This window comes from Miscanthus floridulus, chromosome 13 (genome assembly GCF_019320115.1).
Source record: "Miscanthus floridulus cultivar M001 chromosome 13, ASM1932011v1, whole genome shotgun sequence".
Lineage (NCBI taxonomy): Eukaryota > Viridiplantae > Streptophyta > Magnoliopsida > Poales > Poaceae > Miscanthus > Miscanthus floridulus.
Window position 1 is genome coordinate 58,807,070 of NC_089592.1, and position 27,830 is coordinate 58,834,899.

At 52.4% G+C, this 27,830-nt stretch overlaps 1 pseudogene; it reads left to right on the forward strand.

Moving 5' to 3' along the window:
* Nucleotides 1-26,555, forward strand: LOC136501199 (dicarboxylate transporter 1, chloroplastic-like; annotated as a pseudogene).
* Nucleotides 26,556-27,830: the final 1,275 nt, after the last annotated feature.

Below are 27,830 nucleotides of genomic sequence, written 5' to 3' on the forward strand. Positions count from 1 at the left end.
CTGCCCTGCCTTCCTCCTTCGGATCTGCATCGGAGGGGAAGTTGCAGTCCCACTCCCATCTCTATGCACGGGACTCGACGTAGGGGTTAGCGCAGCCGCTGCGGCCTCAGCGCGCGGGCGGCCCAGGGGCGTGCCGTTCATCAAGACCGGCCTCGGCTCCCGCGTCGCCTTCGCCTTCGTCGCCGCCTTCGGCTCCTCCTCCCTCGGCCTCGGCTACTCGCTCGTCTTCGCCGAGGCGCTCCTCGCCCCCGCCGCCATGGCGTCCTCCACCGCGGCCTCGCCGCTCACCTGCCACCACCTCGGCAGCGTTGGCGCCCGCCCCAGCCTCCCGTCCCTCTCCTTCTCCCTCCGCCGCCGCTCCTCCTCCTCCTCCTCCTCTAAGCCCATCTCCCTCTCCCACTCCCACTCCCTCCCCTCCAAGCCCTCGCTGGCCCCACCCCCCGCCGCATCTGGAGCCTCCCACCGCGGCCTCACCCTCGTCTCCGCCTCCGCCTCCGCCGCGGCGGCCCCAGCCCCGGACCCGGTCCCAGCACCGGCCCCGGCGCCGGCCGCCCCACCGAAGAAGCATGCGCTGCAGGGCGCGTCCATCAAGCCGCTCCTCGCCTCCCTCGCGATCGGCGTCCTCATCTGGTTCGTCCCGGCCCCCGTCGGCGTGCCCTGCAACGCGTGGCAGTTGCTCGCCATCTTCCTCTCCACCATCGTCGGCATCATCACCCAGCCGCTGCCCCTCGGCGCGGTGGCCCTGCTCGGCCTCGGCGCCGCCGTGCTCACCAAGACGCTCACCTTTGCCGCGGCCTTCTCGGCCTTCGGCGACCCGATCCCCTGGCTCATCGCGCGCGGGTTCATCAAGACCGGCCTCGACTCCCGCGTCGCCTACGCCTTCGTCACCGCCTTCGGCTCCTCCTCGCTCGGCCTCGGCTACTCGCTCGTCTTCGTCGAGGCGCTCCTCGCCCCCGCCATCCCCTCCGTCTCGACGCGTGTGGGCGGCATCTTCCTGTAGCTCGTCAAGTCGCTCTACGAGGCATGCGGCTCGCGCGCCGACGACGGCACGGAGCGGAAGCTCGGGGCCTGGCTCATGCTCACCTGCTTCCAGACCTCCGTCGTCTCATCGGCCATGTTCCTCACCGCCATGGCGGCCAACCCGCTCTCGGCCAACCTCACGGCTGCCACCATCGGCCAGGGGATCGGATGGACGCTCTGGGCCAAGGCCGCCATCGTGCCGGGGCTGCTGTCGCTCGTGCTCGTGCCGCTCATTCTCTATGTGATCTACCCGCCGGAGGTGAAGGCCAGCCCCGATGCGCCACGCCTGGCCAAGGAGCGTCTCGCCAAGATGGGACCCATGAGCACGGAGGAGAAGATCATGGCCGGCACGCTGCTGCTTACGGTATATAATTAATGATATATATACATATACTTGCCATTTTCTCGCAACATTTAACTCTTTGGCATTACTATAGCTTTTACTAGCATTCTTTGAACTTTTCTTGTGCTATTAGTGTTCTTTATTTATGCCTTGAATCCTGATGGTTAAAATTATTATCAGCTATCTTTCATAAGTAGTTTATAGTGTTCTATTATGAGTGGATGCACCATTTGATGTCTTTGGAGTCTTAGGATTCTTGTTATCAATGGTTTAGTAATCGACTGAACTCTGACCTGTGACTTTGTAATGTTCATATCCTTGACAGTCATTGCCACTGAATGCAGTTTTTTTCATTGCCCTGTCACATCTAACTTGAATAGGAATTGGATCCACTTTTCTTCACTGAAAATTATGCCCTTGCTCTGCATGCCAGGTTGGTCTTTGGATCTTTGGAGGAATGCTGAGTGTGGATGCAGTGTCTGCAGCAATTCTTGGCCTAGGGGTCCTCCTAATCACAGGGGTTGTCACATGGAAAGAGTGTTTGGCAGAGTCTGTGGCGTGGGATACGCTTACATGGTTTGCAGCACTTACAGCAATGGCTGGCTACCTCAACAAATATGGGTTCATCTCTTGGTTCAGTGAGACTGTTGTGAAGGTACACTCTCTTTTCTTCACACAACTCTCATCTCTCATGAGCGTTGGCTCTTGGCATTTATAAGGTTAAGGTTTTTCCTTTATTCATGAGAAAATTCCTTATTTGACAATGGAAGTTAACATGCTTTATTCTTTTTCCCACAACGAGAAACCTGAATTTTATTACTTGAAGCAATGAAATTACAAACACAACAAGTTCAAAGACATAACGTCACAGATTGACAGATCCCACCCAACTAAAATCCATACTTCTGATCACAGAGGGACCAGAACATATGGAACCACCTCAGGCCCCTGACATGCTTCCTTTATGGCCCTAAAAATCTTTTTCTCCCTTATATGACACTGGGTCTATCTTTTATGCCTTAATTTGACACTTCCATCAGTTTTGGCTGTTAACCCATTAAAAGATTAGATGAAAAGACCTTTTGACCCTAAGCCCTCTTTGCGCCAGTATTGGAGTCCCAGCACCAGGATTTGTGCATAACATATGTGAGGCAACAAGCAATTTCAAAAAACCATGCGTAGTTTTAGTTACTGATCAAATCAAAGCTTATCATGAAAGTATGAAGCATCTCTTTCTCAGTATCCATCAACATATTAACTTCATAGATGAATTATTCATCCTATTTCTTTCCCAATATCATTCAGCATGTTAATTTCATACATGAATTTTTTTATACTATTAATTGGTGAAGAAAAAATGTGCTTAATGTAATCATCTCGTGAGAAAATAGTATGCTTCTTTTTTCTTAAAGAATGAAACAGTAAGTTTTGTGAGGAAGCCGGCCTTCTTTTACTTTTTACTTTTTGGATGTCCTCTTTTTGTGAGGCTAGACTTCAAGCTCTCAGAATGTGTGAAGATAAACGAGTTGCTTTTCTTCTTTGTATAGATTCTCTTGCTTAGCTCTTTGGTTCTCTAGCCGTCCTCAGGCTTGAGGCTCCCTCTGGGAGCTTTGTTCATAGTTGTAGCCCCTTTTATTGTACAGTTTCTTCTTTTTATTAATACAAAAAGCTCTAACAGTGGGGGCCTGCGCTGCTGTATTTTCTGTTAAAAAAACAGTAAGTTTTTCATTGTATCGTTCAACCACATTTTCAGTAGCTGGTGTGCAGCTTCTTATTTACATTCACTTTAATTAGCAGTTCACTTCTTTTAAATAGCGCAAGTTTTAATTATATTTCATAATAAGTATGTTTATACTGTATTTCAGCATTTCGCAGAGTCATCCTTTCATCCCACCTTTCAGTTCTAGACTCTTGACATGTCACATAAACCATCATAAACAAAAAAAATCCAAAAACGACCTTCTGTCTGAACAAGAAAACAGAGCCCATCCCCTTAAAAAAAAAGAAAACAGAGCCCATCACATGACCTTCCAAAGCTGCAGAGCACAGAAACAGGGGAGCAGGATTAAGGCCCTGTTTGTTTTGTCTTATCCTATCTGTGGCGGAAAAAAGCTCAGAATCACACCAGACGTCTTGTGTTTGATGCACTTCTGCTGGCCGCCCTTCAGCATCACGTAGGGTTTTCAACAGGAAACATGAGACGCTGTGACGCGAGGGAATCAGTGCTTCCCCACAACATAGCTGGTGCAGTATATGCGCTACTCCCGTCCATGGAAACAAACAGGCCCTAAGAAAACCAAGTTATTTGTGCTTGTTTCACTGAGAGGATTGGGGCAGATGAACTCCAAGCCTTAGGCACAGTAAATCAGGAGCCCAGGCTGCTTGGCCGTTGCGCTCTGGCTGCAGGATCTCTGGTCAGTCGGGCTGCCACCCCCAATGACGCTTGGGGCACAGCTGCTCGGGGCGGTGCCGCCCTGGCCGTTTGGGCCGGTGCCACCCATGCCACTCGGGCCGCCACTGTCAACGTGATCCATTGTGCATGTTTCCCTGCCGACCTCAACTGGATATGAACCCACCTGCTGACTAGGGTTTTGAGACGGAGGAGGGGCACGGGAGAGAGAACAACAGAGAGGATAGAAGGCGTTTGAGCTTGTGATGGGAGAAGGCTGAGGGCCGTGTGGCTTTGAGGAAAGGGGCATTGTCGGTGCAGAAAGTGACCAACTAGTGAATATTTGTAGTTTTGCCGTACGTTGTGATCGGAGGTGGCATAGCAGTCAATGACACAGGGTTTATACTGGTTCAGGCAACGTGCCCTACGTCCAGTTTGGGTCGGTTGATGACTTTATTCCTGAGCCCAGGTGCTCGAAGTTTGCAGTGGGGTTACAAACGAGAAGGAGAAAGAAGGGGTGTACAAGAGGTCCGGTCGGCTCCGGTCGGAAGGGCCGAGAGCGACAGGAGCTACGCTATGAGTTAAGTGTTCAAACGTGTGCTTGAGGTCCGAATCCGGTGGTTCTATGGTTGTGAGCTAGTGAACTTGATCGGTGCTTGTTAACTTAAAGAAGGGCTCTCCTTTCTTGGAGGGAGCGCATCCCCTTTTATAGATAAAGGGGATGACTTTATAAGTGAGAGGGTGAGGGTACGTATGCTATTGAGCCTTGTTGCCCACGCCGATGCGTATAAGATAATGGTAGGCGCCCACAACACTGTTGATGTTACTGTAGAATGTCAGATGCATGTGGGAGGTCGTGTTGCTTTCTTCAGGAATGGTAGACATCGGTACCTACAAATACTGTTCGATGCCTAGAGACATGTGAGGAGTTTCACCACGTTCACCTGGTACGGTAAATCCCGGCGCCCACAACACTATCGATGCCCAGAGGCATGGGGGCCCTTACCATATGGGAGTTTAGCAACGCCCACAATACTGTAGAGGGAGATGTCGGCGCCTACAGTACTGTTTGTGTCAGGGCGGTTACGGAGCACTATTCTGTGCAGGGTATGGTCCCTGGTACAGTGGTTTTGACTTGTGAGCCTTGCCTTGCCTTTCTCCACACGTCTTCTGGTCCCTACCGAGCGGGCGTCCCCGGTCGGATGGCTCCAGTCGGCTCTGAGTGCGCCGGTCGGAGAAGAGCGGTGAGCAGGGTTTCTGCGAACCCCTGGTCGGAGACGTGGGGTCGAAGTCGGAGGTAGCGTTTGGGCTAGGCCTCCCGATCAGAGAGGCCGTCCAAAGGTGGCTGGAGTCTGAAGTGAGCACTCCGGTCGGAGAGGTGGGCCGAAGTAGTTGACGAGCAGGCGTTGTTCCTCTTTGGCCAGACTTCCCGGTTGGTGACTGGACCGCCCTTTTGGCCTGTTGTTTTAGATTCTTGGGCCGGCCCATGAGTTGCATGTTGTCTGCTTGGGCCGAGCCTTGGCGTGGAAGCCGGTCCCCGAGAGACCCCGGGTTCATGATCCCGACAGGCATTTTAGACCATCTCCAACTAATCTGACACGAACTTGAAGGTTATCATTGTGAGAATGGACGGAAATATCAAAGTAGACTTGGTGCATTATAAGGGAGAAATTTAGGGCCTTAGAAGGAACCATGGGCGGCCCAAGGGCGTGCCATTGCCTGGAGACACGGTGGCCAAGGGGGCGGGTGCCGACATGGCCTCAACACGTGACAGACGATGGCTGGCACCGTCGCTGCCTGGAGTCCGAGATTTGGAACGGCTTACATTGATCCAGTGGTTGTGACTCTCGACTCTAGGTATGATTTGATTTGACTGTCTCTTCCCCATTCTCATTGGTTTTTGGTTTTGATGCGTGTTGATTGCGGTTTTGATGGTGATTTGTTTGTGTTGTTCCGAGAACCATTTGTTGCCGAGCTTCATGGACATGTTGGCTAGAAGTGGCAGCGACAGTGATCGGAATGGCAAAAAAGTGGACAAGAGCATTCAACGCTGGCCAAGAAAGGCATGTTTAGGTACGTGGACCGCCTCCTCCTCGAATCCACCCGAGCCTTGCGTTACTTTGGCAAATCTAACAACACCACATGCCTAGGTCAGTGCTTGCATCTTCCGATCCATCTATAGTAGCCAACTAGTATGGGAGTTAACTTGCCCTTCCAAATCAAGAAGGCCTTTTCATATGTCACGTCTTTTGGGATGAATTGCTTGATATGCTTTGCCCTGCTATAGGTTGCCAGGTTTTCCTTGCAATAGATAAAAGAGCTATTCTCTGCACATAATTAGTGGATGAATCCTACCTATATATATTAAATGGGAACTTTGCAGATGCGAAGGACGGGCCTGGTGGAAGCGGTAGAGTCTTACCGCCTGTGACCGAAAGGTCCCAGGTTCGAGTCACGGTCTCCTCGTATTGCACAGGCGAGGGTAAGGCTTGCCACTAACACCCTTCCCCAGACCCCACACAGAGCAGGAGCTCTCTGCACTGGTGTCGGGTACTATAAAAAGGGGTCCCCTAAGCAAAAACCAAAAAAAACCGCTTAGACCCCGTCAAAATCAAAGCCAAGAGACAACTATTGGCTAAACCCCGGCCTTGTCCGAGGCCACCTACTCTCCGCCTCGCTAGAGGCCTCGCACGAGAGGCCTCGGATGGCCTACCGATTCTCCGCCTCGCTCAAGGCCTCGCACGTAAGGCCTCGGACGGGGAATCGATTCTCCGTCTCGCTCGAGGCCGGCTCGTAAGGCCTCGGACGGGGAACCGATTCTCCGACTCGCCCGAGGCCCCGCCCGAAAGGCCTCGAACGAGTTACCAATTCTCCGCCTCGCTCAAGGCCGGCTCGGCAAACAACCCCGTCGCCTCCGCCTCGACCAACTTCTCGGACAAGATGTCACGTCCGCCCAACGTGTTCAACCGCTCCCGCGATATCAGCCGAACGACGGCTCGACATAGTGGAGTGGCCGACGAGACATAAGTCACATCGAAGCCATGTCGTCTGAGACAGGATAGAGCAGGGGTTACCGGCCGCTGTGCTTAGCACTGTGCCCACGACTAACACCCATACCGTACTATGCTGCCTAACTCCAACTGCTCCGAGGACAACGCGATGTGGGGAGTTAAGTTCGGGTCCCTGTAGCCTCGGAATCAGTGTACAGGACCAACTACTCCCTCCAAGCCTCGGCAATCCACTTCAAGGTCTTGGTAGCCTCAGGATTTGCGCCCGCCGAGCCCCCACGATGGCTCGGCCTCGGCACCAACTGAGCCTCGGCTCTTTACGCGGTCAACACAGGAACCGGCACATCGCCCGCCATGCCCTGTGTCAAGCTATCACTGGAGCTCCCACGTCGCACAGGATCGGGTGTGACCAGCGCATCGCTCCAGTACATAAGGACAAAGGCCGCTCCATCGACCATGTCGCCACAGTCCTCTGCTTACAGGATGCCGCGTAGCGAACACATGTATCACCCCTGTCCCCCTTCAACTATGAAAGGGAGAGACTGGGGCCGTTTCTAGGGGATGAGTTCAGGTCTACGAACACGCTCACATGGGGGCTGATGAGATAGACGAACACACGCTCGACACTCTATAACGCGCACGCCTCCTCGCTGCTTGAGATAAACATCTCAAGCAATCCACACCGCTTCACGTAGAGACCTGGGACTAGCTCCCTCTCTCGCCCTGCTTGTAACCCCCTACTACAAGCATTCCGATGTAAGGAATACAAGATCGATTTCTCAGACTGGACGTAGGGCACCTATTGCCTGAACCAATATAAACCTTGTCTCTTTGCATCACCATATAGAATTAGGAGCACGCAGTACATTTTCACTAGTTGGTTGAGGGCCCGCCAGTCTAAAACACCGACAGTTGGCGCGTGAGGTAGGGGCCTCTGCGTGTTAGCTTCATCATCCCAACAAGTTCCGGATGGCAGACCTCGTACAACCACTGCGTCTCGGCACGGTGATCTAGTTCGGGAGCCTAGAGTTCATGTCTCTAGGATGTGAGTACGATATGGTGCTCCTCACACCCCGAGCCCCACCGACCAACCACAACATCACACACCAGCAGCCTAGGCATAGACGGCGCCCGGACGGCCGCTCTCGTCACGCTCTCCAAGCACGACGCGAGCGGGGCCACCCCGACACCGCACGAGTTCAGGGCGACGCACCGCATTCCGCCGGTCTCCCATGCCCAGCTATTGGCACAAGGTCCCTGGTTGGGGACCCGTCTAGCCTGAGCCTGGACATGGGAAAGGCGTCGGTGGCACACAGCGGCGCCCCGTCATCAAGCTCTGCCCCGCCACCTCCTGAGGAGTCGACTCTAGCGGAGCAAAGCCCGGTGATGGCACCATCCCTGTACCCCTTCGGGCTGAGGAATGCCGCTGCCGCCTATGCTTCCACCTACATTTCCGCACACACGGAGCCCTCAGGACGCCACCAACGCTTCACCCTCGACCTCGACTCTACAACCTCGACTCACACCCGCACCGACTCCTCGGACGAGGACGAGGCATGGGCCGGAGCAGACTTTTTTGGGCTTCGTGACCCTGAAGCCATGCGTCGCTTCTTGGCCACAAGTGACTACTACTTCGGCTACTCTGACTCCGACGATGAAGGCACTTACGACCCCACTCGCGAGTGTTTCCACATCAGGCTTGGGATGCTGAGAGCGAGTGATGAGGACGAGGGGACAGACAACCGTTCCCCGCTTCACTAGGGAGCAGGCAACGCCACACCTTCACGCGTTGTCCCACCGGTAGCGCAAAATGAGAACCTTGCCCCCAGACAACTTCAACGCCCGGACCTGGAGCAGCTCCGTGAGCTTCAGGCCAAGGTCAAACAAGACCGACTCCTTCTACAGCAGCTTCGAGACACTCTCGAGCAGGAGCAGCGAGGTCGCGGTGATGGCGGAGGAGCCCGGCGGAGGGCCTGCGACGTCCACCACTGCATCAACGACGACGAAGGGGGTGAGCAACCCCCAATCTTTAATTGTGCTAGCCAGAACATTGCGGCAGCGGCGATGCTAGTTCGAGCGATGCCTGAGCCCTCTAACACAGAGGGGCGACGGGTCCGCGGCGAGCTCCGGGATCTCCTCGAGACCGCCACGGTACAGCAGGTCGAAAGCTCCGCCTCTAGACGGTGCGGGGGTGCTTCAGAACTTCCCACGGCACCGCCCCGGTAGGATAGGGGGGGGGCCTCAGTTCATCCTAAGCCCGCTCAGGCATCGATAGCCAATAGGGTCCCCTCGGTGCGCGACCGCCTTGGCAACTGACGCGAGGCGCTAGGCGACCACGATGTGGTCGGTGGGCGACGGCACCACGACAACGAGGGGCATGCCTGAGGCTACCATCCACACCGGGGTGGACGCTACGATAGTGGGGAGGACCACAGTCCTTCTCCTGAGCCGCCTGGCCCTCGAGTTTTTAGCAGAGCTATCCGCGTTGCTTATTTCCTGGCTTGATTTCGGTAACTGGCCAATCTCACGAAGTACAGCGGCGAGACCAATCCTGAACTTTGGTTGGCCGATTACCGCCTGGCTTGTCAGCTTGGCAGCGCAGACGATGACCTGCTCATCATCCGCAACCTCCCGTTGTTCTTGTTAGACTCGGCGCGAGCCTAGCTCGAACACCTCCCTCCCTCGTAGATCCACGACTGGCGCGACTTGGTAAGGGTCTTTGTCGAGAACTTTCAGGGCACATACGTGCGCCCTGGGAACTTCCTGGGACCTCAAGAGTTGTCGCTAGGGGCCGGACGAGTCTCTCCGAGACTTCATTCGGCGCTTCTCCAAGAAATGCACCGAGTTGCCAAGCGTCGGCGACTCGGAAATTGTCCAAGCTTTCCTCTCCGAGCACCACCTGCCGAGACCTGGTCCGAGAGTTGGGCAGAACGTGCCAACCTCAGCGGCCATGCTCCTCGACATTGCCACCAACTTCGCCTCAGGTGAAGAGGCCGTTGGGGCCATCTTCCCCGACAACGACGCCAAAGGGAAGTGGAGGGACAAGGCCCCCGAGGCCTCGGCTCCCCACCTCCCTAAGAAAAAGAAGAAGGGTCAGCTAGGGGAAGCAAGAAGTCCTCGAGGCCGGCCTAGTCGCGGCCGTAGAGCGCAAGAATCCCTCGAGGCCCAGAGGCCCTGGGCTCTTCGATGATATGCTTAAGAAACCCTTGCCCTTACCACCAGGGCCTCGGTGAAGCATGCCCTCGAGGAGTGCACCATGCTCCGGCATTACTACGCCAAGCTCGGGCTCCCCGACGACAATGCCAAGAGGAGGGGCACCAGTGACAGGGATGACGACAAGGACGATGGGTTCCCTGAGGTGCACAACGCCTTCATGATCTTCGGCGGGCCTTTAGCGTGCCTCACGGCATGACAGCGAAAGAGGGAGCGCCAGGAGGTCTTCTCGGTGAAGGTGGCCGCTCCCCGGTACCTCAACTGGTCTCGAGAGGCGATCACCTTTGATTAGGATGACCACCCCGATTATGTCTCAAACCCCGGGCAGTACCCAGCTTGTCGTCGACCCCATCATCAGCAACACCCGGCTCACTAAGGTGTTGATGGACGGAGGCAGCGGCCTCAACATCCTCTACGCCAACACACTGGAGCTCCTTAAGCTCGACTAGGTCATAGCTCCGAGGCGACTGCCGCACCTTTCCATGGCATTGTGCCAGGGAAAAGCATGCGGCCCCTCGGGCGCATCGACCTGCCCGTCTGCTTTGGTACTCCCTCCAACTACCGCAAGGAGGTCCTCACCTTCGAGGTAGTTGGGTTCAAGGGAACCTACCACGCCATCCTGGGGCAGCCATGCTACGCCAAGTTCATGGTGATTTCCCAACTACACCTACCTCAAGCTGAAGATGCCGGGTCCCAACAACGCCATCACCATCGAGTCCACGTACAAGCATGCATACGACTGCGACGTCGAATGCATCGAGTACGCCGAGGCTATCGTAGAGGTTGAGACCCTCATCGTCAACCTCGATCGGCTTGGTAGCGAGGCGCCTGACTCCAAGTGTTGAGCCAGGACTTTCGAGCCCACGGAGGCCATCAAGCTAGTCCCGGTCGACCCCGCCTGCCCCGACGACCAGGTGCCTGAGGATCAGCGCCACCCTTGACATCAAATAGGAAGCCGTGCTTGTTGACTTTCTTCGCGTGAATGCCGATGTATTCATGTGGAGTCCCTCGGACATGCCAGGCATACCAAGGGAGGTCGCCGAGCATGCCTTGGACATTCGGGCTAGCTCTAGACCGGTGAAGCAGTGCCTGCGCCGATTTGACGAGGAAAAGCGTAGGACCATCGGCGAGGAGGTGCAGAAGCTTTTGGCGGCCGGATTCATCAAGTATCCCATCTAGAGTGGTTGGCTAATCTAGTATTAGTCAAGAAGAAAAATAGGAAGTGGAGGATGTGTGTAGACTACACCGGTTTGAATAAAGCCTGTCCAAAAGTCCCTTTCCCATTACCTCGAATCAACCAAATCGCTGACTCCACTGTGGGGTGCAAAACCCTGTCTTTCCTTGATGCTTATTCCAGTTACCATCAGATCAAGATGAAAGAGTCCGACCAGCTCGCGACTTCTTTCATCACACCATTCGGCATGTACTGCTATGTGACTATGCCATTCGGCCTCAGAAACGTAGGGGCCACATACCAGTGGTGCATGACCCACGTCTTTGGCGAGCACTTCGGGCGAACCGTCGAGGCCTACGTGGACGACATCGTGGTCAAGTCCAGGAAGGCCAGTGATCTCGTCAGCGACTTGGAAATAGCCTTCAGATGCCTCAGAGAGAAGGGCATCAAGCTCAACCCCGAGAAGTGTGTCTTCGGGGTCCCCCGAGGCATGCTCTTAGGATTCATAGTCTCGGAACGTGGCATCGAGGCCAACCCAGAGAAGGTCTCAGCCATAACCAACATGGGACCAATCCAAGATCTCAAAGGAGTGCAGAAGGTTATGGGATGCCTTGCGGCCCTGAGCCACTTCATCTCGTGCCTTGGCGAAAAAGGCCTGCCTCTGTACCGCCTCTTGAGAAAATCCGAATGCTTTTCTTGGACCCCCGAAGCCGAAGAAGCCCTCACCAAGCTCAAGGCACTGCTCACCAATCCTCCTGTCCTGGTGCCACCAACCAAGGGCGAGGCCCTCTTACTCTACGTCGCCGCAATGACCCAGGTGGTCAGCACAGCCGTGGTGGTTGAGAGGCAGGAAGAAGGGCATGCCCTACCCATCCAACAACATGTTTACTTCATCAGCGAAGTGCTCTCCGAGACTAAGACACGCTACCCCCACATCCAGAAACTGATCTACGCCATAGTCTTGGCTCGACACAAGCTGCGTCACTACTTCGAGTCCCACCTGGTGACCGTGGTGTCGTCTTTCCCCTAGGAGAGATAATCCATAACTGGGAGGCCTCGGGTAGGATAGCCAAGTGGGCCGTCGAACTCATGGGGGAAGCCTTGTCTTTTGTGCCTTGGAAAGCAATCAAATCTCAGGTCTTGGTTGATTTTGTGGCTTAGTGGACTGACACCCAACTACCACCTACTCAAGTCCAGGCGGAGTGCTGGACCATGTACTTCGATAGGTCCTTGATGAAGACCGGGACAGGCATAGGTCTGCTCTTCATCTCACCCCTCGGAGTACACATGCGCTATATGATTCAGCTCCACTTCGCCGCCTCCAACATCGCAGCCGAGTACGAAGCCCTCGTCAACGGCTTGCAGATCGCCATCGAACTTAGAGTACGGCGTCTCGACGTGCGGGGCGATTCGCAACTCATTGTCGATCAAGTGATGAAGGAGTCAAACTGCCATGACCCCAAAATGGAGGCGTACTGCAAGTTGGTACGTCGCCTAGAAGACAAGTTCGACGGTCTTGAACTCAACCACATCGCGCGTAAATTCAATGAGGCCATGGATGAACTGGCAAAGATGGTGTCGGCTCGGGCCTCGGTCTCCCCGAACGTCTTCGCTAGAGACCTCCACAAGCCTTCCATTGACTATGCCTCGGTGGCGGAAGAGGGTCCACTGGTCGAGCCCCCTGCAGGGCTCGAGGCCCCCTCTGTCGCCAAAACCCCTTCGGCCGAGCCCAAGGTCATGGAAGTCAACGCGGAACCTCCTGAGGCCAACCAGGGCACGGACAGGCGAGTCCTGTTCCTTGACTGCCTCGTCCAAGGAGAGCTTCCCGTAGACAGGACCGAAGCCCGATGGATTGCTCAGTGAGCCAAGACTTACGTTCTCAGCAACGGCGAATTATACAGGCGAAGCCCATCCGGTGTCCTCCAACGATGCATCACCAGCGAGGCAGGTCAAGCCCTACTTTGGGACTTGCACGCGGGAGCCTATGGGCACCATGTGGTGCCTCGGACGCTCGTCAGAAATGCTTTCCGCCAAGGGTTCTACTGGCCAACGGCTGTTGCTGACGCCACCAAGCTCGTATGCTCCTGTGAGGGATGCCAGTACTACGCACGACAGACGCATCTCCTGGCCCAAGCCCTCCAAACCATCCCCATTACATGGCCGTTCGCCGTGTGGGGGCTCGACATGGTTGGGCCTCTTCAGAAAGCCCCTGGGGGCTATACCCATTTGTTAGTAGCGATCGATAAGTTCTCCAAGTGGATCGAGGCTCATCCGATCAATCGAATCAAATCTGAGCAAGTGGTGCTGTTCTTCACTGACATCATCCACAGGTTCAGGGTTCGAACACCATCATCACCGACAATGGGACACAATTCACCTGGCCAAAAATTCCTGACGTTCTGAGATGACCACCACATCCGTGTGGCCTGGTCGGCCAGTAGGACACCCTAGGACAAACGGCCAAGTAGAACGTGCCAATGGCATGATCCTACAAGGCCTCAAGCCAAGAATTTACGACCGGTTGAAGAAGTTTGGCAAGAAATGGCTTGCTGAACTCCCGTCGGTCATCTGGAGCCTGAGGAACACCTCGAGCCGAGCCACGGGGTTCACACCGTTCTTCCTAGTCTATGGAGCCGAGGTCGTCCTCCCCACTGACTTGGAATACGGTTCCCCGAGGCTACAGGCCTACAACGAGCAAAGCAACCGCACCACCCGCGAAGACGCCCTCGACCAACTAGAGGAAGCCTGAGACATTGTGCTGCTACATTCGGCCTAAGTACCAGCAAGCCCTACGACTGCTATCAAGCCCGGCGCATTCGAAGCCAAGACCTGAAGGTGGGTGACCTGGTGCTGAGGCTGAGGCAGAGCAACAAGGGCCGCCACAAGCTGACCCCACCATGGGAAGGACCATACAGTCGTCGCCCAAGTGCTGAAGCCCAGGAACCTACAAGCTAGCCAACGAGAGGGGCAAAATCCTCACCAACGCTTGGAACATAGAACAACTACGTCGCTTTTACCCATTAAATTTTCAAGCATTGTATACATTGTTTCTCGAAATACAATTAAGAAGCATTCTTTAGTTGTTCTAATTTTTTGAGAAACCCCCCGGGCCCATCATGGGCCTCAGCGTTACGATAACACCATAAGGGAGACTCAGCTCTGCTTCTGCAGAGGCGCCCACTGCGGGGCTCGAATAAGACACGACTCTGCCTGTGCAGAACCGAGCCTCCCTCGGGGGCTAGAAGGGGGACTCCCCCCCTAAGTCCCATGTACCATTTTTAGTCGTTTTTCAAAAAAAATTCTACGCCTAACTCTCTAGCGCGCTCTAACAAATCGATTGTAAAAAACCTAAGGACCGAAAAGTCTGTCTCAAGGCCAAAAGGCCGGTCGAGTCGTGAGACGGCCTACGCCTCCAGGCTACGGCACTCCCTCACCACCTTTCGCCCAAGGGATAGCTTAGGCTCCGAGGAAGTTTTTTGCAAGAGATATGATCAGAGACGAGACAGAGGGCAGAGGCTCAGAAATACAGTAAAAAATGATTAAGAAGCGCAGACGCATAAGTACTTTAAAAAGGCCTCGACAGGCCACAAGCGTTACGGTACAAAAATAACCCTAATCTGTTTACATGGCCACTTGGGCCCAGGTCAAGGCTCAGGGTCTCCAGCGTCGGTGGACGGCGTGGGAGGGATCACCTCCTCTTCGAACAGCTTGGCCAGCGCCGTGTCGGGGCCCTCAGCTGCCTCCGTCAGCTTCGCGACTTCCTCATCAGCCTCCTCATCCTTGGCCAAGACATAGCCATCACTAACAGCCTCAAGGTCGACGCTAGCGTAGTGTGAGGCAACGACGGCAAGGGCGCGCTTGACGCCCATGTGCAGCGCTCCCCGGAGTCGCTCGCGCACTTGGCCGCTCAACGCGGTCAAGCGGCTCTTAAGGGAGCTGCCCGACTGGACCCCCTCAACCTCCAGGGCCTCGCAGATAGTACGGGCGGCGCTCTGCAGCGCATCATGCTCCCCGATCTCGGCCTTGAGCACCGCCTGCACTAAGACAGAGGCCTCAGCCGCCCAGGAGATCTCCTTCTCCAACCCTGCGCCAAAACAAGCTGGATGGGATTAAGCGTGAAAGAAAATAAGCCAAACAAGGGTGAAGGCCTTTGGGACTCACCCTCGGCTTTCTCTTTCCAATGCTGGACCTCGACCAGGGAGGCCTCGGTTTTCTCTTTCCAGCGCTGGACCTCGACCAGGGAGGCGTCGGCTTTCTCCTTCTAGCCCTAGACCTTGACCCGAGAAGCCTCGGCCGCCCTAGAAGCCTCTGTCTCCAGCTCTACATCACACCAGGGAGTTAGGGGTCAAGCACAAGAAAAACAAATAAAACAAGGGGAACATGACTCACCCTTGGTCTTTCCCTTCTAGACCAGAGCCTCAGTCCGGGATGCCTCAGCCACCTCAAGGGCCTCTACCAGGGCGCCTTTCATTAGCAGGTGCGCACCCTACTCCGCCCCCCAGCTGCCCAGCGAGGGCCTTGGCAGAGGCCGTTGCTTCTTCAGCCCGGGACCTGAAGGTGTCCCTATCGCCGGCCGCCGGGTCAGCTCCTCGGCTCCTTGACCCACGCCGCCAACGGGGCGACCTGCTCCTGAGCCATGGCCGCCTCGGCCTTCGTATCGGCACAGCGAAGGCGAAGGTCCTCCACCTCCGTGCTCTGCGCCGATACAAGTCATTGGCATCGGCGAGCAAGCCCTTCTGTCGCTGGAGCTGGTCCCAGACGTCCCTCTCCCGTCGGAGGAACAACGATTCCCGAGGGACCAGGCCTCGAGCTCCTGATAGGAAGAATGAACGTCAAGCGCTGCGAGAAAACCCAGGAAAAAGACGGCACCACATGAGAAAAGAAGGCGCGAACCTGGGCGACCCTGGGCAGATCGTCAGCCACGACGGACAGCGCTGTCCGTAGCGACCGCTCCGCCAGCTAGGCGGTATTGCTCGAAGGTGTCCCAGCGCCCCCCCTCGGCTGTGTCCTCGAGGGCGAACAGAGGCTCCCCCTCAGGGTCATCTCGGCTCTGCCACAAGACACGCGGGTGATCCCACCCGCGGGGCTCAGGTCATACCCGCATGAGGGCCGAGCTTCCCTCGCCAGATGTCGGAGCTGGTCGCTCCATGGTGCCGGTTGCCTTGGCATCAACCACCTCCTTCGCCCGGGAAGTATCGTCGGAGGAGATTGAATGGACCTCCATGTCCCGGGTGCTCTCCTGCAACGGCGGCGGGCCTTGGACCGGTGGCGGTATCGAGGCTTGCCCCACCTCCGCCTCCACTTCCTGGGCCACCGGCTTCACCGTGCTCACATCGGCTCCCGCCACCCCAGCCTCGGTGGTCTCGGGGCCTCCGGTCCCTGCCACTTCGGCCCCGGTGGTCCTGGGTGCCCTGGCCTCCATCGCCTTGGCCTCGGAAGTCCAAGGGGCCTATGTCTCACCCTCGGTGGCCTCGGCAATTGAGGGCGCCTCGGCCCCATCTAACTCACGGGCCTCGGCCTCATAGGGCGTAGGCGTTTCCTCCCCCGCTCGCTCCGTGGTCGCCCCAGTAGCCTCCCCCTAGGCGACCAGCTCCTTCAGGTTGGCCCTCATTGATGCCACACCGCGCTGTACGGCGGCCTACGCCTCCGCCACCCGTTGAGAGATGGAGCCCGTGCTCACCTTGAGCGACTTGCGTGGCGCCAGGGCAGGCACCTCCGCCTGACGCTTCCGGCTGAAGGCAGAACACCCACTTGGTCAGCATATGACCATAAAGCGAGCGGGAGACGATACGAACTCCGTTGAAGAAACACTCACCTCGAGCGGGGGTGCAACCGCTTCGGCACTGCGACCCTCCTCTACAACGGCGGTGGCGGTGGCGATGGCACGGCCTCCGTATCCGCTGGTGCCGACCGGCCCTCGCCGGACTCCGGCACCCCCTCAGTCCTCTACGAGGGCAATTGCGTCGCCCCCGCTGCCACCTGCTCCACCTCTGCCGTCGAGCCCATCAGGCTGACGGCGCGCTTTCCTAACGCCTGTGCCTCGGGCGTGTCGGCCTCGGCCTCGGGGCGGGCGGCTGCTGGCCCCGAGGCGTCCTCTCCTCCTCCTCCTAGAAGCGTCGGGCTGCTCGCCGATGCCCCAAGCGCTGTCCCCCAATGTCGGGGAGATAGTCCAGGGGTCCCCGCCCCACCTCGCTCTCGTCCTCTTCGCCCAAAGTGTCCGTCGATAGCGACGGCGATGGAGACGCCTCCACCGGGAGACCATCCTGCCTCTACTGTCGGCGGCGCTTCTCTAGTCCCTCGCTCTCAAGGATCTTCCTTATGCACTTTGCCTCCTCGGCATCCTTCCGCTTCTTCTGTGCCTCAGCGTGTGCCTAGTTCACCGCCCGTCGCTCCGCATCCTCAGGAACGGGCAGCGGGGAGGCTCGCACGTCTCTCATCCCCTATAGGAATGGCGAACACAAATAAGGGACCAGAAAACGACGAGGAACAAGGGGGCCTCGGGGGCTACAGCGGCGTGTGACTTACTAGGGAGAGGTACCCCCGCGATGGGCGCATCACGATAGGGGTCAGACCACTGCTCTTCAGCTTCTCCTCCACCGTCTCCCTCACCCGATGTAGAATCTCCTCATCAGAGAGGGCGGCGATAGACATCCGGATGCCCTCGATCGGCTCATCCGGTCTCATGTCGAACAGGCACCGCCGCTGAGCCATCAGCGGTAGCACCCTCTAGCGGTGGAAGGCCGCCACGACCACAGCTACCGTAAGGCAGCGGCTCTGCAGCCTCTCCAGCCCCTCTAGGAGCGGCTGTAGCTTGGGCTGATCCTCCTTCGGGACGTCATACCTCCACTTCTTCGGCTAGCTCTCCACGACCCACCCGGTATAGGGGGGAAGTCCGCCGTTGTTGTTGCGGAGGTAGAACCAGCTAGTGTACCAGTGGCGATTGGTCGATGCGAGCTGGGCCGGGATGTAAAGGTGTTGTCGGTCTTGGCGCACTTGGAGAGTGCAGCCTTCGACCCTCACCGCCTTCCTCGTGCCCGCCATGCCCATCGGCTTGGTGGTGTGCCTTGCTCGGAAGAGGTGGAGCCACAGCTCCTAATAGGGGGCAATCCCCAGGTACCCCTCGCAGATGGTGATGAAGATGGCCGCATGCGCGATGGAATTGGGGTTGAAGTTGTGGAGCTCCACGCCGTAGTAGTGCGGGAGAGCCCGCATGAACTGGTCCACCGGCAGGCCGAGACCGCGCTCATGGAAGGACACGAAGCTCACAACGTAGGCATTACGTGGCCGCGGCTCCGGCTCGCCCCCGGAGCAATCCACTCCGGTCTACTGGGGTCGGTAACCGGGCGGAGGAGGCCATCGTCGACGAGCGACTGCAGTGGCTCCACGGATACGTCAGACCGACCCCAAGGATCTACCTCGATGACAACAACGTCGGCCATGAGTGTGGTGGAGAATGCCACTATGGCGGTAAGCCTCACTCTCTCTCGTCCTTCTCCCTTCTTCTCCCCAGCGCTCTTTGTTCCTAGCAACGGCTCGAGGGTGGCAAAGGCAAGTGCAGGCAGGGTAAGGAGGGGAGGGGTGAGGCTTGTTATGTATTTATGCAGGAAGGGGGGCGAAACGGATGGGCGACTAAATCGGAGAAGTTTCCCTCAAATCTGATACAGTTAATCCAGATCCGATTCTACCGCCCACGCACCCAACTTTCCCTTATTAATCGCATGAATAGTTATGTCCCATCCACTGAAACAGCGTCGCATCCAACCACACCAGTGGCAGGCGCCGTTCTGCCTCATCGAGAAAACCACCTCAAAAGGCGCGCCTGCCGTTGTCAGCCGAGGGGAGGGGAATATCCCCCATCTGATTCCTTTCAGATGAAGGAACTAGGCACCGAGCCCATTACGGTCCAGGGGTTCGAAGGCTGGGCCCCCGAGGGTTTCGATAGTCGCCCCAGGGCAACAGAGTCAGGGACGACTATGGGCGAGCTCGTACGGGGCCGAGGCCCAAGCAAGCAAAATGCTTGGGACACCCTAAGTCGTGTCCGAGACTGGCAGGGAGGTCTCTGAATGGGATCCCACCGTAGGGAGGCATCGATCCCTCAGGGCCAATCGAACGGCCCTAGGACCCACTAGAGAGGCCCTCTAGTACTTTTGGAGCATGTCTCTAGACCGCTAGCCGACCCCTATCGAATAGGGCACGGGCCTCCACTTGGACTTACCCGATAATAGCTCACCGGAAGTGTCATCGCTCGCGCCCACCGAGGGTAGCCTGGCATATTCCACCCCTCCTTCCAAACGAAAAGGATGCGCGAGGGTCGCACAAAAAGCTAGGGGAACTCCTGATCGCCCTCTCGCTCTGTGCAAGAGGCTCGGGGGCTCTTCCTGCAACCTTGCCGAGACCCAGTGACCTAGGCTCACACTCGAGGGGGCTTGGCAAACAAACCCCTCCTTCCGAACGAAAAGGATGCGCGAGGGTCACACAAAAAGCTAGGGGAACTCCTGATCACCCTCTCGCTCCATGCAAGTGGCTCGGGGGCTCTTCCTGCAACCTTGCTGAGACCCAACGACCTAGACTCGCACTCGAGGGGGCTCGGCAAACAAACCCCTCCTTCCAAACAAAAAGGATGTGCGTGGGTCGCACAAAAAGCCAGGGGAACTCCTAATCGCCCTCTCGCTCCGTGCAAGAGGCTCGGGGGCTCTTTCTGCAAACTTGCCGAGACCCAGCGACCCAGGCTCACACTCGAGGGGGCTCGGCAAACAAACCCCTCCTTCTGAACAAAAAGGATGCGTGAGGGTCGCACAAAAAGCTAGGGGAACTCCTGATCGCCCTCTCGCTCTATGCAAGAGGCTCGGGGGCTCCTCCTGCAACCTTGCCGAGACCCAGTGACCCAGGTTCGCACTCGAGGGCTCGGCAAACAACCCCTCCTTCCGAACGAAAAGGAAGCACGAGGGTCGCACAAAAGGCCAAGAGGACTCCTGATCGCCCTCTCGCTCTGTGCAGAGGCTCGGGGGCTCCTCCTGCAACCAAGTCGAAGATGAGCAACCCGAACTCACAAGCAAAAACGCGATAAAAGGCATCAAGCCTGTTACGGTCTAGGGGTTCGAAGGCTGGGCCCCCGAGGGTTTTGATAGCCGCCCCAGGGCAACAGAGTCAGGGACAACTATGGGCGAGCTCGCACATGGCGGAAGGCCTGAGCGAGCGATTGCTTGGGACGCCCTAAGTCGTGTCTGAGACCAGCAGGGCGGTCTCCGAATGGGATCCCACCGTAGGGAGGCATCGAGCCCCCAAGGCCAATCGAACGGCCCTGGGACCCACTAGAGAAGCCCTCTGGTACTTTTGGAGCATGTCTCTGGACCGCTAGCCGACCCCTATCGAATGGGGCATGGGCCTCCACTCGGACTTACCCGATAACAGCTCACCGGAGGTGTCACTGCTCGCGCCCACCGAGGGTAGCATGACATCCTCCACCCCTCCTTCTGAACGAAAAGGATGCGCAAGGGCCGCACAAAAAAGACAGGGGGACCCCTGATCGCCCTCTTGCTCCAAGCAGAGGCTCGGGGGCTCTTCCTGCAACCAAACCAAGGCTCAGCGACCCGAACTCACACTCATGGGCTCAACAAACGCAATAAAACCCCTCGCACGATGTAAGAAAAGCCCCTGGAGGAATAAATCCACTCCTCCAGGGCCTCAGGGGCTACACTCGACGGGTGCGCTCGCGCGCACCCACTGAGGCCTCAAGTACGAAACACCATCCCACTAGGAGCTGCCGCGAGCCGAGTCTCGTCAAAACCTCAAGGAGAGCACTCACACTCTCCCTGAGGCTCGGGGGCTACTATCGGGGACCATAAAAAGGGGTCCCCTAAGCAAAAACCAAAAAAACCGCTTAGACCCCGTCAAAATCAAAGCCAAGAGACAACTATTGGCTAAACCCCGGTCTTGTCCGAGGCCACCTACTCTTTGCCTCGCTAGAGGCCTCGCAGAGAGGGCTCGGACGGCCTACCGATTCTCCGCCTCACTCAAGGCCTCGCAGTAAGGCCTCGGACGGGGAACCGATTCTCCGTCTCGCTCGAGGCTGGCTCGTAAGGCCTCGGATGGGGAACCGATTCTCCGACTCGCCCGAGGCCCCGCCCGGAAGGCCTTGGACGAGTTACCAATTCTCTGCCTCGCTCAAGGCCGGCTCGGCAAACAACCCCGTCGCCTCCGCCTCGACCAACTTCTCGGACAAGATGTCACGTCCGACCAACGCGTTCAACCGCTCCCGCGATATTAGCCGAACGACAGCTCGACACAGCGGAGTGGCCGACGAGACGTAAGTCACATCGAAGCCATGTCGTCTGAGATAGGATAGAGCAGGGGTTATCGGCCACTGTGCTTAGCACTGTGCCCACGACTGACACCCATACCGCACTATGCTGCCTAACTCCAACTGCTCCAAGGACAACACGGCGTGGGGAGTTAAGTTTAGGTCCCTGTAGCCTCAAAATCAGTGTATAGGACCAACTGCTCCCTCCAAGCCTCGGCAATCCACTTCAAGGTCTCAGTAGCCTCAGGATTTGCGCCCGTCGAGCCCCCACGATGGCTCGGCCTCAGCACCAACTGAGCCTCGGCTCTTTATGCGGTCAACACAGCAACCGGCACGTCGCCCGCCATGCCCTGCGTCAAGCTGTCACTGGAGCTCCCACGTCGCATAGGATCAGGTGTGACCAGCGCGTCGCTCCAGTACATAAGGACAAAGGCCGCTCCATCGACCATGTCGCCATAGTCCTCTGCTTACAGGACACCGCGTAGCGAACACATGTATCACCCCTGTCCCCCTTCAACTATGAAAGGGAGAGACCGGGCCGTTTCTAGGGGACGAGTTCAGGTCTATGAACACGCTCACACGGGGGCTGAAGAGATAGACGAACACATGCTCGACACTCTATAACACGCACGCCTCCCTGCTGCTTGAGATCAACATATCAAGCAATCCACACCGCTTCACGTAAAGACCTGGGACTAGCTCCCTCTCTCGCCCTGCTTGTAACCCCCTACTATGAGCATTCCGGTGCAAGGTATATAAGATCGATCTCTCAGACTAGGCGTAGGGCACCTATTGCCCGAACCAGTATAAACCTTATGTCTCTTTACATCACCATCCGAAATTAGGAGCACGTAGTACATTTTCACTAGTTGGTTGAGGGCCCGCCGGTCCAAAACACCGACAACTGGGTACGCCCTTTTTAACTTTGCAGATGCATGGTGAATTATCTCTATTTTCAGTAGTGGTCATGTGTTTTTGAAAAGGCATTAGAAAAGCAAGATGCATATGAACAATTTACAGTGGTGGTCATTGAGAAGTAAGATATCACAATGCTTTCATGCTTTCCTCTCATGCTCATGCCAATATGTCATGCCTTAGTAGAGCTTCTAAAGTGTGTCAAATTGTATGCTCTTATCTACTTGTTAAAGTTATGTAGATAAAAAATTTTCTTAGAAAATGGTGTCCTCAAATTGTAGTTGTTTTAGCAAGGTTGGTTTCTCTTACTATATGGTCAAAAAATAATGAAAAAAGTTGTGTTAATTGTGATGTGTATTTTTTGGTGGGCCCACAATATAGTGTGAATCAATTTTCTACTCTACATGAGGTAAAACATTGCATGGTATGGGATCCTCGTTGTCTTCCTAATGCTTTGTAAAGGTAGACTTCCTAATGCTTTGTTATCTTTTTTAAATAACAGATTGTTGAAAAGCCTGTAAGCTATTACCACAGAGAGTGTTTTCATGTGCTATGTGACTCCAAGTATTATTAATATGTAGTTGTCTCTTTTTTCAGATAAGCAGTGAACAATAGACAATTGAGACTGTGTTTCATTTATAATCGGTTTTTGGATGCCATATGGGTGGTTGGGGTGGTATCCAAAATATTTTTTAACTGCTCCATGGAAATTAAACAAAATCGATGATTTCACTTCTTCATTTTACTACGGAATAAAATTATCTTTCCGAAACCGTGGTTTTGTTCAGTATAAAGAGAGAAATTAGTGCTAACTGATATGCTGATTTTTTGGCTTATCTAAAAAGAGTCAGAGTATTCAACTCAAAATAAGATAGATCTTAAACAACATAGAACCATGTGATCCTCTAATATATAAATAGAGATGTGTGCCAGTTGTATCATTTGTACTATTGCAGGTATCTTAGGACCACTCAGTGGTGTTCTTCGATCCATGCTTATGATTTTTTTGGTTAAAAATATGACTTTTTGTGCTTGTAGCAATGCACAGGTCAATACATATATTATAGTAACTCTATTTCATAGATTGGAGGAGAAGAAAAGTGAAGGGGAGCAATTTGATCAAAAAACAAAAGTGAAAAGTTGTAGATTGAAGGAGAACAATAACTGGTTGATCATTTTCTAACATAGATCGTCATACAATGCTTCAGTCCCCGGATAGAAAAGGCATATAGGTAACTCTGTTTCATCTGACAATTGATGCAAAAGTTAAAGCTCAATTGCTAGTGACCTGTGAATCTTGTGATGCTAAGCATGACCCGTATACTGGATTATATGCTTTTAGAACATAAATGTTGTATTTGTGTATGCTCACTACCCCAACGCTCCAAATTATAATAACCGAATGTGCAAAGAGCCACCCAACTTTATCTGTCCTATATGTTGCATGTAGAATAAGGCAATTAATATGATACTGATGTGTGTTATAATCAAACTAGCCATTTGTAGTTTGTTTTTCCATTAAATTAAATATAAAGGGTTTTAGGTTTTCATAATAAATGTTTTTTTTCCTACAGATAATGATAAATAATTTATTTGAATTTTTGGTTAAGTTGTTAGAGAGCCTGTTCAATATTTTTTAACGAATTTTCTTTGTTGAGAGAGTTTGATGCATAGATAACAGTTTATCTGAATATGACATTTTTTTCTTTTTATCCTAGAACTACAAGACCATTTTGAAAGGTTGAACATGATCTAGAAGTTTTGAAGCTATATTGTCACATCGAAGTTCTGAACGGACGATTGAAACCAATTTAGTCAAATTGCATACTAGGGAGTTTTTGTTGCCACAACAGTGTACCAGATTGTTATTAATATACAATTAAAAGTAAAAAGGCTAGATCTGAACCTATGAGTAAAGTACTTTGACAATTTGAAGAAAGACAACCATTTGTCTTAGTAGTAGTAGGGATTTATTTCCAAAGATGTGTTGTTGTCTTTCTGTTCATATTTGATATATATGTGAACTGGCATGACATATTTTTACAACTTTTGCTCATTCAACATTGTCGTGTCTTCTTTGCAGGCTCTTAGATTATTCTTTGCCGTGTCGTCTTGGAAAATTGCAGGTATGTCACCTTGAGTTGGTAATTTCAGTTAATGTTATCTGAGAGCTTGCAGGTTTGGTGTTAGAGATGATTTCTCTGTTGGCATCACTATATGGTGTTTCTTTTCTCGATAGTTTCGATGCAAAGTTCTATGCTTAATAATGAAAACATAATATTCTTGTTATTACTAAACTGTAAGGCTTGCAAGTTGAAAATTTTAGTACGTGACTATGTGGATATGACTCTTCGTGCATACGACTAATAATTTTAGTATGCAACTCTACAGGAAAACTAATTAACCCATTTAACCTGCAAATATGGATGAATTTCAGCATGTTTATCAAACAAAAAGAATTACTTTCACTTTGAAGAATGATTTGCAGGTTTTGATTCCACATGAGGACCTGGCCTGGAATAGGCAGGACGAGGAAACTATGAGGACCACCTCTCAGGTTGGTTTCCTCCCACCCACCTGAGATTGATCCCTCTCTCTCATCTTCTTGGATTGCTCGTGAATGTGCTCAGGTCTTTTGTCCATTGGTTTTGTGTCTCTGAAACTGAATGTTGCAGATTGACCATGTGAGTTGAAGTGGATTGTGTTAGTATTGTGATGACAGGATAAATTAGTATAAGCAGGGATGATTCACCCTGATTTTATCTATATCATTTTATTAATCAGGTGGAGTCAATGATATATGATTTTGAACTTGTGTTGTTTTGTGCAGGTTCAAATATGTGATTATGAACTTATCTTCTTTGAGCCTGCAATGCTGAATTTTTTTTCTAAACTTTTCATGGTAGAAAACATTGTGCATTCCTTTTGCTTTTGGATTATTATATGTTTTTGAAATTGAGATCTTGAAACAGTCATATCTTTGATTTATTGGGGTTGCATAAACACTTTTAATATGAGTTGATCCTATTATAATTAAAGTGGTATAAAAGATAGTCTGAATTCCTACTCAACCATGTCCCCTGCGCCTGCTAGGAGTTGATCTTGTGCCCGTACAGCGTCGTCTGAATAATGTATTGTTTTAGGTAAATGCATGGGTCTCTTGTCCCCAAGATGTCTTCCAATGAGGTCTTGTTAATTCATTTGGTTTATGAAAGCTTTGATATTAGCATTGTGGTCTAAATAGTGTCTTGTTTGATCAAGTTTGGTAGTAAACTTAATCTGTTTTTTCATTCATGAATTTCTAATTCCCTACATCATCTGCTCTTTTTTCAGATTAGTATGCTCCTGTATGCTAACTTTGATTTTCTTTGTTACTTGTAATATTTGAATGGTTAGAAATCTTGGTTCATTAACCTTGTACCTATCAAAAGATTTCACAAACGAAATAGTATCCTAGTTAGTGAACTGCAAGTTTAGTAACCTTGAGCAGTACTTGAACTATTTGCAAGCTTAATTAATTGAAATAGTGGCTTGTTAGAAAGGAATATTACTTGTGATAAATTGAATGGTCAAACACTCAAACCACAATGTTGTCTAACTAAAAAAAGATCGATATCTGCAAGAGTCTGAATATGCAGCGCATCAGGTTAAGATTTTCTTATAAGTTGCACTAGCTGACTGAAGAGTGTTATTGGTTTTCCTTTGGTTGGACATAAGGGTGCTATGAAACAATTGATTGTAGCATGTCTGATTACATTTGAATTGGTTGCAGGACAACGATGGAATCAACGGGTTTGCAACGCTGGCCTCCTCGACCTCCCATCCTACCCTCCTTACCAGCTCTGCCTTGGACGCGCTCAAGATGTTGGCAACCTTGAGGAGATTGACTAGGAAACCACATAGGAGATGATGTCCCTCTTCGCCGGCAGCATTCACAGGCTCATGATCTTCTCGATAAGGTGGCAGTGCTTAGTGATCTGCTTCACGTTCCCATTCCCGGTTAATTAGTGCTGACACAGATACTTCAAAAAATGGAGAGTCTGGTTTAAAGACTTTGCAGTGGACAATATCTATTTTGAGTGTCTTAATAGTTTTTGATAGTTTTTCTTAGGAACCTTACTAACTTTATACAAAGGTTCTGATTGTATCTATGTCATCCAGGTTTTCTATTGCAATAAGTTTTTGTCGTACTTTCTCTGGTTTGCAAATATTTGATGTTTGGAAATATTAGACAAGGTTTGAAATATCATTGGAGCCACAAGTTCGCGCTGCAATATTAGAGAGGGGAGATGGGTTAGTAGGCATGTAACTTGCCATGTGCCCCTTGTGTACGTAACTCGCCATGTGTCCCTCGTGTATGTAACTTGCAATGTGCTTGTGTGGCTGCTAGCTGGTCTCGTCTTACCGAGAACAAGTCAAACTCTTGTGTATATATTGTTTCGTTGCAACGGGCATAGACCTAGGTTTTTTCGTCTTACCAGTGTTTTTACATAGCCAATTGTACGTAGCGCTATCTATATCCATAGCCAGATCTAATATTAGGATCTTGATAGTGTTAATTGTTCAGAAGAACATGAAAAGGGGAAGAAACTGTTAAATGATAATATTCCCAATGAATATCATCTATAAAGAGGTTCTAGCTCTATAGACAAGATAATATTGCCTGTTAATATTTTTTTCATGATAATCAAAAGTACCTTTATTAAATAGTACTATTATTTATCATGCGATCTGTGTGTTTTTAGTATAAAAGTTTTGTTGTTCCGTACCAACGCACGGGCACGCTACCTAGTATTATACTAAACCAAAAAAATGATTGTTTGAGGCCCTAAACGAATTTGAATAAAAAAATTGTCAACTACAAAGTTTTATAACTTTTTGAGATCTACAATTTTTATTTTGGTAGTTTCTCCATCCGAGGTTGTTTACAAAATTTGAATTTCAAATTTAAGAAATTCAAACGTAGTTTTCCATGACAAGATAAATTCAAATTAAAAAGTTGTTAACTATAAAGTTTCATAACTTTTTGAGATCTACAACTTTCGTTTTTCCTGTTTGTCCATCCAACGCCGTTTAAAAATTCAAATTTTAAATTTTTAAAAATTCAAACGTAATTTTCGTGATAAGATTATTTCAAATCAAAAAGTTGTCAGCTACAAAATTTCTAACTTTTCGAGATGTACAATTTTATTTTGGCTATTTCTCCATCCAAGGTCATTTCAAATCAAAAGGTTGTCAACTACACAGTTCTATAATTTTCTAAGATGTACAACTTTTATTTTGGCCATTTGTTCATCCGACACAGTGGTAGTAGCACTATTCACAAATTTTACATATTCCTCTTATAGTTTCGTTTAAGAAACTATAAGAGAGATATGTAAATTTTGTGAACAATATTAGAACCACTTTATCACATGAAGAAATAACCAAAATAAAAGTCATAGATTTTGATGAGTTCTACAACTTTT